The sequence below is a fragment of the Agelaius tricolor genome, unplaced genomic scaffold, assembly GCF_023055355.1.
Source record: "Agelaius tricolor isolate 1412-34295 unplaced genomic scaffold, bAgeTri1.0.p SCAF_46, whole genome shotgun sequence".
NCBI classification, from domain to species: domain Eukaryota; kingdom Metazoa; phylum Chordata; class Aves; order Passeriformes; family Icteridae; genus Agelaius; species Agelaius tricolor.
The window spans coordinates 740635-759074 of record NW_027269306.1 but is presented as its reverse complement, the minus strand read 5'-3'; the positions used below and the strand labels follow the sequence as shown (position 1 = coordinate 759074).

Here is an 18440-nt window from a genome sequence, read left to right as displayed (position 1 = left end):
GAGTAGTTGGTGTTTTCCTCAGTCAATACTGCGATGTCCGTGTTAACCTGGAAAACCTCCGGGGGCTTTCCTACCCCCTGGGTAGGAAAACGCACCAAAAAAAATTTTAAAAAAATAAAGAAGAAGAAAAAAAAAGAGAAAAACTATCTTAAAACAAAATGCTTTCGATTCCAGCAATAGCGAAGGGGGGAGAGAAACGCTGTGCAGAGAATTCCCGGAGCGCAGAAATTCCCTGGAGCACCTGCCCGCGCGGGGGGGCCGCAGCGCCAGGCGCCGTCACTCGGGGGCGGCCCCGAGCGCGGCCGAGCCGGGGCTGGCACTGGGAACGGGATCGGGAACGGGACTGGAAAGGGATCGGGCTGCCCGAGAGGGCCCGGCTGCAGCCGTCCGAGCGCCCGGTGCGGGAGGCGGCGAAGAGCGGTCCCAGCTGTCCCGGGTATCCCGGCGCTGCGGAGGCACCGCCGGGCACGATCCAGAAGAGGACCAGGATCAGAATCAGGACCAGGATCAGAATCAGGACCAGGTCAGCGGGCCCGGGGTGTCCGAGCGGGGCCGCTCTCGGTGCCGGGGCCGCTCCTGTTGCTCTCCCCGCTCCATCTCATCCAAAAAGAGCGGGGCTTTTAAACAAACGCGATTCCTGCAAGGTAAATATTGATTCTCCCAGACTCCAGTTGGACTGGCAGGTCGGTAAATAAAGCGCTTTGTTGGCATAGGGCAGGGGGTTCAGTGAGAGCTGTCAGTGATATGATGACCCCCAGCTGCAGCCGAGTTCTCTAAGGTGGGAGCCCTCCCCTTCCCAGGCTTTGACAATTAACTATAAAAAAGCGGTGAAAAAGAGGTTGCTTAAAGGGTATTCAGGACAAAGTAGCTGGAAGATATAGCTGGTTGTTCAAGCAGCGCAGAGATAAGGAAGGTAAGGGGATGTCAAGTGATCCCCCATCCCATGGGTTAGCGCTCGAGGTTCGCGCTGCTCTGATAAAATCACCTCCTCCTAACATTTGCAAGAAGGATAAGGAGCCACCTTCCTTCGTGCATCGTCCTTTGCTCAGCTTTGTGTGGGGCAGAAGAAGATGCTGAGGTTCATTTTGGCAGGTCTGACTGCGTGTGGGTGTAGTGCAATGAGTGCTTTTGAAGATTTGCATGTACCACACTTTGTATTTCCACGGCCAAAAAAGGTTGTTTGCAATTTCAGATTTTGAATTTTAAGGTTGTGGAAGGAAGGGATTCACTGAGGAGCGCTTCTCTGGGGTTATTGTGTTGGGGTTTTTTTATAAAAGGAATATATGAACAAGTGCATAAAAGACTTTCTGAAACTTCTATGGAAATGTGGAAAGAGCAGGTGGGAGAGCAAAGAAAGCAGAATTCCAACTTTCCATGTTTATTTATTGACTTTGCCTGTGTTCCTGATTTTTACTTGCACCTGCTGTATGAACTTTCAAACCAATGAATCTTTAAGTTTCTCTCCATCTTTCTAATGGAGAAATACTTGGAATAAAACTCATATACCAGGAAAGTGCAAGGTCAGACTGGGACAACCATAAGCAAATACGGGTTGTTGGTTTTTAGATGATATGGGTTTTCCATCCACTTGCTTGTAATTCCAGTTGAGAACAATTACAAAGGCCTCTTGAACCTGAAGGAAACCCAGTGTAAGTTAAAGAAAGGGAGAACTCAAAAAAAACCCAGCTTTATCTTAAGGACAGTTATAGCTTGGTACCAGAATATGAGAAAAAAATGTAATAATAATAATAATGATATCATTTATAACGTACAAAGTAATTTCAAGTCCCCAGTAACAAGACTTAAGCTGAGGGATAACTCAGGACTGGTCTCACCACTGACTGCTGAAGTTTTTTTCTGTTGTAGAGACACATGACTTGCCTGTAACTCTTCTGAACTAATGTCAGCATTGCTTTTGAAAGCTTAAATGCTTTATTTACCTGAGCCAGGTAGTAATCAAATGTCCTGACAAAACATATAGCAGCTTATCTGTCACCCATCTGGGACTCTGCCCTATGGGAAGCTCAAATTAAAGGAAGGGGACAGAAACTGGGTTGATCTGTGTGGCTGCAAAGTGGTAGGAATTGAGCTGGGAGTGTTGTTCCCTGATTCCAGCTTCCCTGGCTGCTTTCATCTCCTGTCCCAGGAAGCAGAGGGATGGTGCAGAGGGCACTTTCTGCTGCTGCCATCCCTGTTTCACTCCAGCAGCCCTATCCACATGCAGAAAAATAGGGAAGACAGGAAGGAGGAAGGGAAGGAATAGGTAAAGTTGGGATAATGAGAGTTATCTTCCCCTCACTCCTCCGGTGTCTGATCTCACTTCATCTTTCTTCATGTGGTGTCAGCAGTGTGGAAAAGGGATCAGGGAGTGTTGGTATCCAGCAAAGGGAGAATGTGTAGGTGTAGGCACAGACCACAGAAGTGCTCTCTGGGCTCTGGAATCCATTCTCCAATTTTCCTGTCATGCTTGTTACATTGGGTCAGGGCTTCTACAGACAGACCCTGCAGGCTCTGAGGCAGCAAAATGTGGCTCCATGTGGCGGAGAGAGTTGGAATGGAGCATGGGAGGAGGACAGATGGACAAGAGTAGAATGGAGACCTTAATAATCACCTTCCTCAACACGCTGATTGTGTCAGCAAACAGGCAGGAAAGGCAGAAGAACAATGTCCTGTGAGTGCAAAAGAGGAGAAAATGAAAACAGAATAAGAGACACTGAGCCTCATCTTTGTTATTCCATGTGCAGCTCTGCTTCCAGCCCTCGTTTACCTCACTTGTTTCCTCTTTGCCTCTTGCTGGTCTCTCTCCTCAAAACAAACTCCCACAAATCCCTACAAGGCACTCATGCCCAGACACTGCTTTCACTCTTATGAGGCTACTCAGAGGCAGACCAGAAACTCAGTTGGTTTTCCCTGCAGCTAAGGATTTGTTTGAGCTCAGGCAGCCTTGACCTGGTAAGATTAGCAAAGGACTGTGTTCACACAGGTAAAGCAGAGCCTCAATAGGGCTCTGCTTATTAGCAAAAAAAATCCACCTTCCTCCTGCTCCTTCCCCAGAAAAGACATTTACAGCAACAGGAGGAAACCTCCTGCTTGCTTTAGAAGCCTATAATGTGATGATTTAGTTTGTCAAAGCAGGGAATGATAAATAAGAAAATGTGTTTTATGATAATGATCGCTCAGCATAGGTGCAAAATCATTGAATGTGCTGTACAAAGCAAGGTTTTTGTGTTTTCCAGAAATACCCAAGGGTGTGGAAATATCAATGCAGCAGAAGATGACATTGTTTAGGGCAGTAGATTAGGACTGTCAGAAGTCACTTTTCTATCAGTGAAGTTGCATCACTCCAGTCTCTGGAGATGTTTCTCATTCCTGTTTGCCACCCCATTCCCAGAGATCACTCCAACCTCTCTAGGTATAACCTTGAAAATCTCCTAAGATACTCAAGAGGGTTTAGCAGCAGTGGATGTCCCTGGAGGGACACTTGATCAGTTACCAGAGTTCTGTAGATGTGTATAAAATAACTTTGCTTCAGACAATACCCTGAGAATTGGATAGACTGAGCAGTAAATTAGGTTCTTTAAATTATCCCCAGTTTGCTTTTGTCTGTTCAGTGCTATCAACTCACCTGTTGCTTTGAAGCTGAAGAAACAGAGTCCCCCTTTGCTCAATCTGTTCTTTACCTTTGTCTAGGCACCAGCTCTGAGGTGATGTCTTTGATAACCTGTGGCAGGTTGAATTTCTTCCCTTCTTCTTTCTTCCACCTTTACAACATTTTAGTTCTTCTTTTACATAGATGCACATTAAGCAACAAAATAAAGGTGCTTTTTTTCTTGTAGCTAGATGCCTCTGCCTGTATGTTTTAGTGTGACATTTTAATTTCAAGTCTCTCTGACCTTGTAACATTACAGTTACCTTTTTTGTTTTCATCTTCAAATGTTTATTTTTTATAAAACCATTTCTCAATAGCATTTTGCTCTTATCTGGTAATTCATTGATGCAAGAACAAAGCAGTTAAATTACGAAGATAATTTCTTTCTGAAGCAAACATAAAAAGTAAATCCTGGTGGCACTGTTGCCAATCTCAGTAAATTTGTGTTTATAATGTGCACCTGCCAAGTTCCAGTGTAGTGGTTTAGAGGATTTTAAGCACAACCTGGATTTTGAACTCTAATTTGATAACCTGTACAGCAAGATTTTATGCAAGATTTTGTGGTTCACTAGTATTTCTGCAAAACCTGTGACTGAAACTTGCTGAGGGGAAAGAGCTGTATATTTTCATACAGACTAAAAGGAAAATGTGGTATCTTCAAATTCCTAAACTGGGACTTTATTTCTCTGTCAGATCATCAACAAACAAATGAGGAACCATTAGTGGTTTTCTCAACTCTGTGTATGTGATATATAAAATACATTCTGTGTTTAGTCAAATTTTCCAGGTTAAATCTGAAGTAACTGAGGATAAAAGTTGAGGATTGAATACAGGTTAAAATAGAACACTTTTTAGAGGGGTAAAGATAAGAAACCTGATGTGACCAGACAGTGTAATTCAAGGAATAGTAAATAATGGATCTGACTTCCAAAAAGTTGCAAGTATGAACTGGTGATTGTATGAGAAGCCATTGGCATATCACCCAAGGAAATGGTGATAAATTGATGATGGTTTCCTGAAGCAGATGTGAATTTGGAGAAAACAGATCAGCTGATTCTCCTTCAATGAAACCTTGCACTGGTTTGGAGGGCGGAAATCAGACTGAACACTCAAAGTCAAGAAAAAGGTCCAAAGGATGCCTCTGCTCCAAGTCTTGCTTATCCAATGCTGACTGTGAGTGTTGTTTCCTTTAGAGCAACAGAAAGTGTATGAATATTCATAGGGAATGATTCACTTTCTGCTTAGGTCTTCATAGTCTTTAAGATCAACAGATTGTGTGTGAGTTAAAGTAATTAGTGAAGATAAATCTAAGCTGTTGATTTTAATCTGGATTTCACTTAGAGTATGGGAACTCCTGTTTTACCTTATCCTCTTCTGAAGACAAGTCTGGTTGGTCTCTGCATTCAGAGGTGACTTTGCTGGGGTTGCCTCCTTTCTTCTCTATGTACTGCTCCTACAAAAAAAAAAAAAAAAGGAATTTTATTTCCAGTTTGCATTATTTTCGATGCAAAGTTTATTTCAGAAATCTTATTTGGACAGGGGAAGATATTTGCCAAGTGTCTCTTGAATGTAGTGAATCATATTTTTATTCCTCTACAGGGCAGATGGTAGCATCTGCTTTAATAAAGCATAATCAGAACATCTTATTCTAATGGCATTGCAGTAAGATTTATGAGTGTGTTTCTGGGATGATCATAAACTAATGAACATAATCCAATCAGTTCCCAAACAGAAGAATTCTGATGTCTCACTCCAGACAAAAAAATAAAAATCTCTAGCAAACACCTTGGGGAGATAACCCATTTTATGTGGATAGGTTAGAAACAAGCACAAACCACTTATGAAAATAGGATATGTTATTTCCTTAAAGAGTGTTCATTACATCTGAAAAAAAGAAAAATCAAAATTAGTGAAGTCAATATTTTCTTTTCTTGAAGTAATCTTCTGCAAAGAAAATAGAAGTATAGGTACAAAGTATTTTAGTATTAATACAGATTATATTAAACCTGAAAATTTGAGTCATAGGCATTATAAATGGTTAGTTCAACAACTTTCTTCAATTTAGAAAGTGAATGTATGCAAAGTAGAAATGTTACCTAAAACTGTAAAGTACAATTCTCAGCCTGCTCTGGCAGACTTTGTATGTATAAAAAGAAAATCAAATTAGAACTTTTGTCACTAAAAGAAAGTTGTTCTAACAAGCTTTTGTGTAAGAAGGAGGTCTCTTCTGGCCTGCTTTGCAGAGCATGGTGCTTCTCTGTTGTGAAAAATACTGAAAAACCCTCAATAGTTACCCATACTATGCCCAGTGTGGGCAGCATTTCATAATAATTGTAAATGAGACAAAGATCAGAAAACTATTTCAAGAATTGCGGTCCAAATCTGTTTTGCCTTGATTGCCTTCTTCATTTTAATTAGGAAACTTGGTAGCATCTTCTGTTTCCTCTGCAGATTGTGAAGCACAGCTGGTTCTCATTTAATTGGCAAAAGGCAGAATTTAGAAACCTGCTTTTTTATACTTTTTTTAGCATGAGGAGAGGAGTTTGTATTCAGAGTGAATGGTTTTTATGAAAGGAATTCAAACTCTAAAATGTAGCTGGGATTTGCCAGCCATTTGTAGTTTTTATTTAATCAAAGCTTCTGATTATCCAGGACTAATTGCAAATGGGAGTAGCAGCTGCTCACTTTCTTTGGAAACCCAGATTTGGGTGCTTAGAAGAGCTTCCAAATTAGTAGATAAGATAGATAGACTGATAAAAGTGCCATACCAAGCAGAATATTCATAAATATAATTTTACTGTAAATTAATTTTATTTGCTTTTCTTAACTAATGAGTAAACAGAACTGTTACATGTTTACGGCACAGTATTGAAGCAAAACTACCCCTTATCAATAAACAGTAATAGAGGAGAAAAAAGTCTTCATGACAGAACTGTATTTTAGTGTTTGCCAATATGACCATAGTCTTCTTTTCAAGTAGGAATGGACAGGTTCTATATTATTTTGGAATTAATGACACTGTCTTGAATATTTCCACTTGGAGGTTTGAAAACAACTGAAACAAAGGGAACTAAATCTCTCTTATATAATAGCAAACCAAGTTTTCCTTGCAAATTTAATAGAAGAGTACAAAGATGCCACAATTACTAATATGGAAGCAGACTTTGATCCATTTTCTGGAAAATTAAATAAACTGAAGAAACTGATAGTGAATTCTGATTCCCTTTTCTCTCTTGAAATAGAAGCAAAAGATAATGTTATCCAACAGATGGTAATTTCAATACTTTAGTCTTTTGTCTGTATTTTACTTTGATTTTGATGCAAGTGGCCCCAAATGCAAGAAACTTCTGACAAACTTTTCATGCAGCAAATCACCTGGTAGCTGTTAGGGATTAAAGGGCTTTGCAAGTCATTAGCCTGAAATAATTTCATTTTGTGGCTGTATTAATAAACAGGTCAAATAAAGGCATTGTTATCAAGCATAAAAATTTGTGATTAATTTATTACCTCAGGGAACTCCATAGGTGTATTCACAGACCAAATATGAGAAGCAGGACTTGCAAATAGTTCTTAAAAGCTGCTCTGAGTATTAATATGAAATACTCTGGAGCAAGGCAGGATGTGCAAAAGCCTGGACATCAGCATGCCCCCAGGTGTCATTCCTGGTTTTGACAGTGCATTTTATGACTTCAGACCTTCCTGTGATGCTATTCAGGCCTTCTAAAGTAATGTAAGAATTCTTTTTCATTTTTCTGATCTGTCGGTACAAAGGTGTCTATTTCTGAGGCAATAAAATTTGACTAAATGTATAACTATATTTTGTATACATTTAGTCAAATGTCAAACAATATGTTTTGGCTACAGTTATACTCTAGCATTTGGAATTTTTTTTATTTATTTCAACCATATGGAAGAGTTCTTGGGACTGGAAGTAACATGTAATAGAGTTTTAGCTAGAGTTTTATTTTTTTGACAAATCCTTTCGTGTCATTGTTCATGTTCAAGTTGTTAAATACTTATCAAAATACTTATCTCGAAAGGAATCTAAAGAAATCCTCTGTGTGTTCATTATAATGGTTTAACTTTTGGATTTTTCATGCCCTAAAAGTAGTGGGAATTCAGAGAATAAAAGGTTTCCTTTAAATATACCCCAGGGATGGATGATGCTGACAGCATCCTGAACTTCAGCTGTAAATATGTATATAAAACCCAGGAGAGCACTGAGTTTATGAACAGGTCTGTTCCTAGGTTCAGCTTTTGCATTCAGTTGATTTGCAAAACTTCCAAAATCTTTCTGTGTCTTAGCAAAATCTGTGAGCCAAAATGACTGAACTGGAATATGGAAACTTTAGCGACTTGGAAGGGGAGGCTTGAAAGTTTTACTGAGAAATCAGTCAATATCTGGAAATGGCACATACTTCCAGAGTTTTGCAAATTTAAAAAGGCTTCCCGATTCATGGAACTGGGGCTTTGCTTTTTCTTATCTCTTTCTTAGTCCCTCATATCATGTATAACATATAAGGAGAAATTTACATTGATTTGGCTTATCCTTTCTAAGATGATTTGACATGGAAATATATTCATATTACATTTGTATGGAACTTTAAATATTTGGCAGACACTGCGTGATGGGCTCTGTGGGTGCTAAGAACTTGAGAACACCTCTCACAGCTGGTACTAAAAGGTGCAATATTTTACAGGACAATTTGGGGATCTCTAGTATCCTGTGCCACAGGAGTGTCCCCTTTGTGGAAGCAGCACAGTGAGCACTTCAGAACTCTTTTTAAGCCTGTAAAATCTTTTCCTCAGGCACTCAAAATTGGATATACAGTTGTTTGGGGTTTTTTTATTCTATTATTGCTTGTTTTATTTGTTGTGATAGTGTCAAAACAGTAGCAGTGCACACAGATGAGTGTGAGATACAAGAGCTGTCACAGACATCTTTCAGGAAAAATTCTTTCCTTAGGATTTTTTCTCCTGAGAAGCTGAGAGGCCTCAGGAACAAAATGTAAACAATGATTATCTGCTGCGGTGGAATGCAACAGGTGCATCTGGGATTGGCCCATGTTGGATGTTTCTAATTAATGGCCAATCACAGTCAGCTGGCTCAGACTCTCTGTCCAACACAGAAGCTTTTGTTATCATTCTTTTCTATTCTTAGCTAGCCTTCTGATGAAACCTTTTCTTCTATTCTTTTAGTATAGTTTTAATGTAATATATACCATAAGATAATAAATCAGCCTTCTGAAACATGGAGTCAGATCTTCATCTCTTGCCTCATCCAAGAACCCCTGTGAACACGGTCACAAAGACCTGAGCACTTGGGTGGGTTTTCAGGGAGGTGAATCCCTTAGGAGCCTTCCCTGGGTAAATATGTGTTTCTGTGAGCATATACAGCCTCCATCAAACAGGTCACTGAGGAGGCCTGGATGTCTGGTCACACATTAATTGTGGCTGTTCCCTGCTCCCTTTAAAGTCAACTTCTGGTTGCAGTGCATGCCTGACCTGTCTCCAGGCACCATGGTATTCACTTTTCCTCCAGGATTCACTGGAAAAACAAGGATAAAGGGTGGTGCATTCTTCTTGCCACCTGTAATAATGTTTCTTCAGCTGGGGGATGTTTTATGTTTCTCTCACCTCTGTGAATCTTCAAAGTATTAAATGTTGCTCTTGGATGTCCAGAGCAACTCTTCTGTCTGTCTTGCAGCATTACCTATCTGTAAAATGTCCTTTTTTCAAAATTAGAAAATCATGTTGCTCCATTAAGTATGGAAAGCAATTATGATAGGAGGCTGGGATTTAAAATTCAGCTGTGGCACAGGGTTTGATACAGATACTTTCTCAATGTTGGCCAGCTCCGCAGGGAGTAAAATGTCCCACATTCTGAATAATGGAGGAGCAAAACCAACAAAATATGTCATTTCAAACCAAGGTTTTACTTGGTGTGAAGAATTTTTGCCTTTGGTTATGGTGTCCAGCTGTTGGAATGATGAGTTAGTTTTCTGTAGATTTGTGTCATTACAGTTTAGGGCTTGATATGATCAATAATCTCAGACTTAGGGAGAACTTAACAAAGCTTGAGGAGAAGGATGTACTACTGACAGTGGGCACAAAGATTTACAGGCCACAGGGACTTTGGGCAGAACTCCCAAGATAAGGAATAAAGTAACAAAGCCAACTCAGCAATTGGTGCAGCTCTGCTCTGTGTGTGGGTTGGTCTCTGGCCCACCAGGTGAAATAACCTATTTGGGGACAGCAGTTATACCTATTCTTGAGGCAGAGAAAGAGGAAAAACTTGAATAGAGTTTTTTTTTTCTCAAGGATATTTTCAATAATCTTCAGGAAGCAATCTATATAGGAATGCTTTGTTTATAAGCACAGGCATTGAACTAGCACAGCTGTTAAAATTTATATTTTTGTCCATGTGCTGAGTAATGTGGGATGTGGTGCTTTTCATAGTGATCCATTTGCTGTTCAGTGCTTTTAATCCAAGCGGATTCAATTTTGATGAATTTGCTGTTTCTAGAAGAAGTATGTTTTTCTTTTCTTTGTTTCCCACAGACACTTTACTCAAAATAGCTACTGAAGCTTCAATTTATACAGAAGTGCTTGATACTGTCAGTTCCTGTTAGGATGAATTCAACATATTTGTATCCACAGATGCAGGTTGGGTAATATCAGACCAGCCTAGTGAGTGTTATTTATAAATTGCTGCGCAGAATGTTTCAAAGGGGGAAAAATACTTATATGAAAATGAATTTTGCAAAGTCAAAAAGTTGACTTTTTAGCACACATTCTCAGTCTTTACATCTAAAGCTGAGTATAGACTTCCCAAGAGCCTTCATGTCATGTTTGTAAAGCTGAGGGAAATTCAGGAGAGAGCTTTATAATCAGAGCAACCCAAGAGTAGCTAGTTTTGAAATAATAAATATTCATAAGAAATATTTTTCTTCATTGTGTCTATGTTGAGCTGTTTTTCTGTGCAGTCTAACCCAGACCTCAGTTAGATATCTTGTGGATGAGAATTAACTCTTTGGGTTGCAGGAAATCAATTTTCCAGTTCATCAACCCTGCCCTTTGTTCTGAGGTTCTGCTGCAGAAAAACCCAACTGGGTCCCTCTGCATCCACTGGTGCCAATTCCTTCTCTGATCCTCACCTATCCCAGTGTCTGCCCTTGTTAAGGAGAATTTAGTGCTCTCCATTCTTCTAAACCGCCCGAGTTATTTCTGTAAAGATTTGTGGCTTTTACATGAAAGCATTCACACCTCCACCTGTGACATCATGTCATTTGTTGCAGACATCTTTTATGGAAAATCCTTTCCTTAGGATTTTTCCTCCTGAGAAGCTAAGAGGCCTCAGGAACAAAATGTAAACATTGATTATCTGCTGCGGTGGAATGCAACAGGTGCATCTGGGATTGGCCCATGTTAGATGTTTGTAATTAATGGCCAATCACAGTCAGCTGGCTCGGACAGAGAGCCAAGCCACAAACCTTTGTTATCATTCTTTTCTATTCTATTCTTAGCTAGCCTTCTGATGAAATCCTTTCTTCTATTCTTTTAGTATAGTTTTAATGTAATATAGATCATAAAATAATAAATCAAGCCTTCTGAAACATCGAGTCAGATCCTCATCTCTTCCCTCATCCAAGAACCCCTGTGAACACCATCACAGTCATTCTTTTGCATCTTTCTAAAAATCAGAAATGCCCTGCACCTTGAAAGATTCCCATGGCATTCCAGAGGCTCCATGGGCTCTGCCAGCTCTCTGAGCAGTGTTTGCTCCTTGTTGGCAAGGCTGCTCATTTCTACAATCATCCTAAGGAACTGAAGAAACAGAGAAGATTGGTGTCAGAACTCAGTACATCCCTCTGGGTGACCAGAGTTGCCAAGGACCCCGCAGGGGGGCTCAGAGACCCTGGCACGCAGCCCAGAACACCTGGGGATTTGATTTTGACCCCTGGAGCAAGTTGCCAGCTTTGTATGAGGACATGAAAGTCACACAGGTTTGAATGGTGTAAGAACAAAATGATCACAGGATGAAAATGTAGATTTTAGGATTTTTAGTATGGGGGTTATGGGGACAAGATGGAGGAATCTGGGCATGTCCAGCCTTTCTTCTTCTTCTTGTTCTCCACTTTCTGCAGTGCTGTTGGCACTTTGGGATTGGTTTAGAGTAGAAGTGCACTGTCTACCATAGGTGATAGGTATTGGGAATTAAGTGTAAATATGTTATACGTAGTTTGTAGTATAAAAGGACAACAGCGCCTCGGGGGAGGTCAGAGTGCCTTTGGCTGCCCTGCTGAGCAGATCCTCCGCTGGGCAGATAAAAAATTTTATAGATAAGAATTAATAAACAACCTCAAGACCGAAAAGTGAAGAGTCCAGACTCGTTCTTCAGTTGCGCGGGCCGAAGCAGAGACATCCTGCACATCTTGGGGCAGCAATTAACAACCAAAACCCAAGAGATTAGAAAATTGGACCTCCTGCATTTCTTTGAGATACAAGATCTTCTGGCCCTGTGTTAGCACTGTTTAGTTTGTCTAAATTTGTAGGATTTTTGCAGTGACTAGCTTTGAAAATTTTCCTTGACATATCTCCCTAATCTCTCTCCATTGCTGTCAAGGATTTGTCCTCTGCTTTACTCTAGGGCACAGTTAATTTGTACATGAGTTCTGTGTTTACTTTTATAATAATTCCTCACCTTCCAATTTACCAGAGCATGAATTTACTTACATGATGTGGGGTGTGGGGGAAGGTGTGGTCTGAGCAGTTTCCCAGGCACTGGAGCTGGATTTAAGCAACTTCAAAGATCTCATTGAAATGTTGACCTTAATGGAAAAAAATTCAGAGCTGTGACCTTGAGGCCAGTGAGATTGGAAGGAAAAATAATTAAAAAACCCCCACAGTTTATTTTAAATGTTGAAATTTTAAGGATCTAACTTTTCTTAGTTGTAAAACTCTCTGAACTAGATGTGAACTGCAATACCAAATCTGACTTTTGTATGTGTTTATTTTAAGAGCAGAAATGTTCACATTTTGGCTCAGAGACTTTTGTCTCATGTATTTTATCAGCTTCAGCTGAAGTTTATATCCAAACTATTTATTCATTGTGTTGCGCTTTTTTTTTTTAATTTTAAGTAATTAGATGACAGAAAAGTGAACTGAAGTAATTAGACTTTTTGGACTTGTTTATATTTTGGCTCAGAGACTTTCCTCTTGTGTATTTTTATCAGGTAGTGTTTTGTTCAGCTGAAGTTTATATCCAAACTATTTATTCATTGTGTTGCCTTTTTTTTTTTTTTAAATTAATTAGATGACAGAGTAGTGAACTAAAATAATTAGACTTTTTGGACTTAAAACAGTAACAATTAATGCAATTTTGGTCTTAAGATTTGCAAAGTCAGAAGCTATAACATTTTTCCTTTATACTTCGTGTAACACAGAAAACTTCAGATATCTGATAACAACGTGAAATTAAATGATGAAGGACTTTTTTAAGCTTTTACGGACAAAGTTTAAAGCTGCACTGAGGACTGAAGGGCTTCCTGCAGTTGCTGTAAGTGTTACAGAGAGGGGCTGAAGAGAGCTCACTTTCCACATGCCATTCTGTCAGCGTCAGCTCTTAATTGTAAGGATGAGACTTTGTGCAAACATGAGTCAGGAAATTTGGTTATGGTACCAGGAGGAGCTGTAACTCAATATCCATCAGCCCTGTGGAGGAGTTGCTGTGAGCTGATCTGTGTTTTGAAGAATCAAGTATCCGTCAGACCTAACATTTTTTTAAAGGGGGCTTCCTTTTTTCCTCCACCTTCTTTTCCCCCCAGAATTGAAACTCAGACTTGTATTAGCAAACTTAATGGGTTTATTTTTTGAAAAGAGATGTTTGGCTTTGACTTGGCCACTTCATAGTGCAGTAAGTTTAGCTATGTGTTTTAAATGAAATTATTTAGCACATTATGTTCAAAAGCATCATTGCTTTTTACTTGTTGCTCTGACTTTCATCAGTAACACACAAATATGGTGCTTTTACAGTGCCAAGGTGCTTCACTTCAGGATATCCCCTCATAGAAGGATCCCCAGCAACATGTTGAATAAAGACTCTAGCAGTTCTGACAACTACCTGAAGTGATTTGCTATCAGGTCTTTGTTTAACTTTGGCTAATTGATATTTCTCTTTAGAGATGCCTATTCTGCCTTCCTGTGGGCAAGTCACACTTTCCAGCTCAAAACAAACTTGGTTTTTTTTATTCCTAGCCTAGTTGTTCTTAAAAACCCTCTGAAATAACCTTGATTTTACTTATTACAGAATGGATAATCAATGAAAGAAGAGGGTTTTTACCTTTCTGTCTGTTCCAGTGAAGCATATAAAGGGGAAATTGAGCAAGTACTGTCTGTATTAAGAAATAAATGAAATTTAAGGTAGAACCATAGAATGGTTTGGGTTGGAAAGGACCACAAAGGTCATCAGGTTCCACCCCTACTGCCATGGGCAGGGATGCCTTCCACTGTCTCAGGTTTCTCAGAGCCCTGTCCAGGCTGGCCTTGGACACTTCAGGGATCCAGGGGCAACCACAGCTTCTCTGGGCACCCTGTGCTAGGGCCTGCCCACCCTCATAGTAAAGAATTTCCTCCTGATATTGAATGCAAACCTGCCTTCCTTCAGCTTAAGGCTCTTAGCTCTCTTTCTGTCACTACTGCCCTTGTGAAATGTCCCTCTCCAGCTCTCCCTGGAAAACTGCTGGAAGGTCTCCCTTCTCTCCTCCAGGCTGAGCAAGCCCAGCTCTCCCAGCTGTCAGATAAATAGGATTTCTGGCTGGAGAGGAGTAGCATTCCTCAGGCAGTCATTCTAGTGACCATCAGAGATGATTCTGTTCCCTGGATTGCTAGTCAGGATTGAGGATTACCTTAATTAGAGAGTTCTAGCAGGTTCTAAAAGGCCAGGATCCAAACATGAATTTATAACTTTTGTACCTGATGGAGCCATGAGTTGGAGGGATGAATCAGTGGCTGTGCTCCTGTCTGGATGCTGCACAGAGTGTGGCTGGAGGAAAAGAAAGGGAAAAAAAGGGTGGGAGTTGGGCAGATTTCTGCATTCCAGGGCAGGAGTCATCTTGCAGTTGAAGGAAAGCTTGGAGGACTTCTGAGCTTACCCAAGGCACTTGATATTTCATTATGCCATTAAGTACAAAGCAATGTAATACTCAAATCTGAGTATTTAAAGAGTTTAAAAGCATGTGTTTATTCATCCTAGGAAAAAAAAGGTGGTGGTAGTTAATTGTTACATGTGTCAGCTAAATGTGAGAGGAATTTGTAGGCCACAGACAAGGTCTGGATTTCTGGAGTTTCTATCAAAAAGCACACCCCTTATAATTGATAAAGTTGATAACCTCATTATTGTGAGCAACCTTGGGAAAACATCTGAGTTGCCTCAATTCATGTTGTTCATATTCTCATCTCTGAGCAGCTGCTGGTTCAAGCCAGCCATGAAAGATTCAAATTTAATTAAGGCTTTTCATATTTCTGAAGAACATCTTGCTCACAGTGAAGATGTCTGTTAAATATTATGTACCTTTGGACACAGTAAGTTGTAGTTTTACATAGAGAATGTAGGCTAAGAAATTTGCAAGGGATATATTGGCTCTGAGCACAATAGTTCCACCAGAGATTTTTCATTTTATTTGGAATGCAAATCTCAGATTAGGATGTACAGTGCAAAACTATCTTAGCAGAATAAATTTCAGGAGTTCAGACCAGTTTGCTCTGTCTGCACTTCCTGGAAGATGTCATTACTTAGGCAATTATAACAGACAGGGTTGCAACATCTCTGTGGGCTGGGCTCTAAATTAATATGAGCATGTGGCTTAGAAGGGATGATAATAATTTAGATTTATGTCTGCTTAACAGTAAAACTTCAGCTATTAATAGCAAGGAATTTTCACTGGTCAGGCAAAAAAGTAAATTCTTTTCTTCCTAAAGACCTGAAAAGGTGAGTAGCCTGGTTCTTGTATTTTGCTGGCATGTGAATTAATCTAATAAATCCTGAAGGTTAGAATTTGCTAATATTGAAGCTTGTACTGTAATGTGAAAGGTAGCTTTTGTGCAATCCTTACCAAAGCTGAAAAAGCTTTTTTTCTTTTTTAAATATACGTATATATTTACATAAGTAAATAAATCACGGTGTTCTGCATATGTTGATGTCATTCAGCAATGAAAACAGTAAAAAATATTTGTAATTAAAATACCAGCAAACAGATGGATCCTGTTTGAGGGGCTGTTACAAGTGTCTTGTTATTTAATAATATTTTTTAAAAATCCATAGTTGAAGATATTTCTATAGAATTAGATCATAAATGGTAGCTGAAAGCCCAGGAGATCTCACAAGCTCTTTCATTAATACTGCTCAGAGCAGCCAAACTGTAAAGAGGGAGTGTCTGGGAAAGTGAGACTTGCCTGGAGCACACACAACAGGTCTGTCTAGAAAAAGATGTCAAGCGAGTAATATTACATTATCTCTCTGGAGCAAAGAACATTGCTTTTATTAATAAATCCTTGTTTGATCAGCAGGTTTTGCTATAGCTTAATGCAGTTAGGCAGCAAAGCCTCAGTGGGTACAGGTGAGAAAATAGGCTGTGGAGGCAGGGAGGAGATTGGAAATTCACTTCTGGTGGAGTGTTTCAGCCAAACTTTCAGGGTTTTGCCAAGGCTTTGATGGGAGGTGTTTTTCCATCAGTGAATTTTCAAGTTTGTAATGCAGTGTATCAGCATTTTCTGTGCCTTTGTCACCACAAGTGATGAAATACTACATCAGATGTTAACAAGAAATGTAGACCTGCATTTCTTATTTGAACAGCCATGCACTGCTCCAGTGGTGTGCTGCTTTTATCACAAATAAAAGCATGGAGTGCAACCTAGAATTAGGAACTCTATGCTATATTTAGCGTTTTTCAGTCTTTTTTTGCCTTCTAACTCTGAGCCAGAGATCTGCTGCCCTGATTTCCCCACAGAGCTGGTGGCCATGCATTCCTGGGGGAATGGCACGGGAGCCTTGGTGCCCCTCTGGCACCTGTTGGCCACCTGTAGGTGGATTTCCTGTCACTGAGGTGATTATTCCCCGTGGTATGGCTGCTTTGAACTAGAGGAAATACAGCAAGGAAGGAGGATCATTGCAGCTGAGAGGGCTTTGGTGGCCTGTGATGTGGCAACAGAAGATGGAAGTCTCCCAAAAACCAGCAAATGGAAGCAGTAGGGTCGGGGGGAGTGTCTGGAAAGTTCACATGTGAAAGAAAGCACTCTGAAATTTTAAGTTTATATCAGCTGACTTAATGACTTTCCAGATTATCCTGAGCACAATTTATGTTATTTCCAGTGCCATTAAATGAAATATTTGGGTGACGTGTACTTTGGTTAAATTTAGCATCGCTTGTACTTAAGAGATTATTTTGACAAAAAAACTGAGGGACCAAAACCACTGATTCATTTCCATTAATCTGAGCCTAGGGTGACAGTGGGGTTGAGGCATTCTCACATTGCTCTTCAGATCAATGTGATCTGAAGTTAAATCGTGGCTTACCCACTGTGACAAGCTGTAAATGGCAGAGTTCAAATGAGAATGTTGCAGTTCCTGACTCATTCCTGCTTCTGTCTGTCTGGATCCTGGAGTTATCTTCATTAACTGGAATCAACATAGGATGCTGATAACACAGAGGTTCTTAATAAGTTAGCTTTCTTTGAAGAGGAAACCCATTTCTTTGAGGAAAAACCCATGTCTCAGGATTCTTAGTTTTCAAGAGAAGAAAATAATTTTGGTTGGATGGTGCAAATTTTAATTGTAATATTTATTTCAATGTAAACTGCTTGATTTCTTAGCACAAGTAATCCCATGATAAACACATATTTGTGGCATTTCAGTAGCATTGGAATCATAGGCCCATTGCATTTACACCTACTCACAACCTGAGTTATTTGAAGGATACCTCTGTCCATTGTCAGACTGGTGTCTTTGGTGACAGCTGCTAAAATGGCACAGTTTTCAACCACAGCTCTTACAACTCGCTGTGGAAAAAAAAGACTGAATGCTGAGAGACTGAATTGCAGCCTTCATGGAGAAGAAATCAAAATACTGTGAGCCTTTGTGGGCTCTGTGGGTGCATTGAGCTGTGCTGGAGCCCTGTGAGCCACAGGCACAGGAGTCATCCCTGTTTCCTCTCTGTGTGGGCACTGCTCTCGTGCCTCAGCCATGAAGTGATGTGCAAAAGGGGATTTTTTCACTGGCAGTGAAATGGACTGCATAAATTCTTCTCCCCTTTGAAATGTCATCTCTTGGCAGCAGCAGCTGCTGCTTGACTTAGAGTCCAGCAGCACCAATTCCAGCAGGGATTCTTCTTTTTTTTTTTTTTTTTTTTTTTTTTTTTTTTTTTTTTTTTCTTAATCCCCAGTGTCAGGTGGTAACATGTAGCAGCAGTAAATTCAGAGAACTCATACCTGGGGCATTTTGGTTATTTGAACAGGAAAAAATGGGATTTTTGGTGTCATGAAAGAGATGGTGATGGTGAAAACACTGAATATTTCAGAATTTTCTTTACTCTTAAGGCAAAAATCAAAAAGCAGACTTCCTACAGATTTCTGCTTGTAGGAAAGACATGTTCTGCCCCATGTCTTCATTCCTTCATTGAATCTTAGTCAATCCTCTTTTTTTCCCCACATAGGAAAAGGCTGAAATGTACTGAACTTTGAATCTAGGAAACCATTGTTAAGGATGAGGAGCAGGAGAATCTTGGGCTTCCAGTAT

The 18440-nt window shown here is 40.0% G+C and overlaps 1 protein-coding gene across 9 annotated transcripts in view; it reads left to right on the top strand.

Annotated features, from left to right (window-relative positions):
- Positions 1-281: 281 nt before the first annotated feature.
- PPFIBP2 (PPFIA binding protein 2) overlaps positions 282-18440 on the top strand; it is a 95334-nt gene continuing 77175 nt past the window's right edge. For 8 of the 9 annotated variants that reach the window (XM_071455309.1, XM_071455322.1, XM_071455311.1 and 5 more), the window contains exon 1: positions 282-644. The gene's annotated coding sequence lies outside the window, so the exon portion shown is untranslated. The remainder of the gene's footprint in view (positions 645-18440) is intronic. The other variant, XM_071455308.1, reaches the window with a different exon arrangement.